Source organism: Arachis ipaensis, chromosome B02 (assembly GCF_000816755.2).
Source record: "Arachis ipaensis cultivar K30076 chromosome B02, Araip1.1, whole genome shotgun sequence".
NCBI lineage: Eukaryota > Viridiplantae > Streptophyta > Magnoliopsida > Fabales > Fabaceae > Arachis > Arachis ipaensis.
The window spans coordinates 1,912,625-1,914,323 of record NC_029786.2 but is presented as its reverse complement, the minus strand read 5'-3'; positions in this window follow the sequence as shown (position 1 = coordinate 1,914,323).

Genomic DNA, 1,699 nt, shown 5'->3' with positions numbered 1-1,699 from the left:
TCAATCAAACAAGCCAATGTCATGTAATGATGATCGCTTAACAAATACTCAACTTTAATTAGCAAAAAGTGATCATAAAATTTACTCAAGTAAGTAGGATATTTATGATTCTATGCAATTTTTTTTTATCACAAAAATTGAATATTTAATTCAACTAGCGATCAACAAAACAGGACACAACACATGTTCTGAGAATGAATGTGATACCTCAAATAATACAAAGATTCCCACTAATGACCACAACAAGTAGATGGGTCTGGACCCTACTAACAGTAACTGACTAACTATTATTCTGAAGATGGCCCCAAAATTGAAAGAGTAACAAGAAGAGTAGGTTTACCAAAAAGTTTGCAGAGTTTATAGGATTTTATGGAGTAGTAAAAGTACTAAGTCTAAAAGAAAAAAAAAATCAACTTGGGTTGGTCGAGTGGTCAGCTCACTCGTCCGCTTAAACAAGTGTCGGAGGTTTGAATTTCGCCTTATGCATGCAGTAACTCATTGATTAGCGACAGATTCTTAAATAAAACTTCAATTTGCGACGAATTAATCCTTAACAAAAGCTCTTTATATTTATTTAGAGATAGTAGATTCGAGATTGCAAGATTATAGTAAAAAAAATTGAATAATGTTTCATAACAAAAGCTCTTTTAATGTTTTCTTGACAAAAAAATTTTTCATTATACTCGATTTTATAATAATGGCCACATATACTAGATCATATATATATGCCACCAAGTAGAATGTTAACACATTGATCCAATCCATGAAGTACATACATGAATTACTTGGCATTGTATAAAATGAATACACTCTATCTACATGACTATCTTAGCAACTAAAAATACTTATAGACCTTCATCTTCACAAGAAGAGAAATCTTAGAACAATGTGTTTAATATATAGTTGTATAGAACAGAATATAAACATAAAGACATTTACAATTAGAGACAATTATAAAACTAGCTACAGTTTTGAGATTTTATAAATTAAAAGGTGCCTATTCAATATTCATATAAATATTTGTTAGAATAGTATTTTTATTAACATACTAACTAATTTTATAAATTAAACTACTTGACGTAACAAATTATTTTTATATGAAAATTATTCTAACAATCTAATCAGTAATCATCCATTAAAAAGAACTAAGAACATGTTTCTATATATAATTTTTAGAATTTAATTTGATGCACTGATTATGCAATCATATCCGTTCTTTTAAATAAGGGTAAAGTATATTTTTTGTCTCTAAAGTTTGGCAAAATTTTCAAAAATACCCATAAATTTTATTTTGTTTCAATTTTGCCCCAAAAGTTCTCGATTTGCATCAAACATACCCTCGACGGCTAAATTTTCAAACAAATTTAAGACCAATTTAACAATAATGTATAAAAATTATGTTTGATTTGCTTGTATTGAGGGTTGTTCTTATGAAATTGTTGTTGAATTGGTCTTAAATTTTTTGAAAAATTAACCGTATATTTGATGCAAATCGAAAATTTTTGGGACAAAAATGAAACAAAATAAAACTTATGGATATTTTTGAAACTTTTGTCAAACTTTAAAGACAAAAAATATACTTTACCCTTTAAATAATTATTCACACGATCAATAAAAAAAATAATTATTTTTATTGATTGCACGTGTAAAAATATTCCGTATATTAAAATTAAATTCTAATTTTTATACTAAAATACTT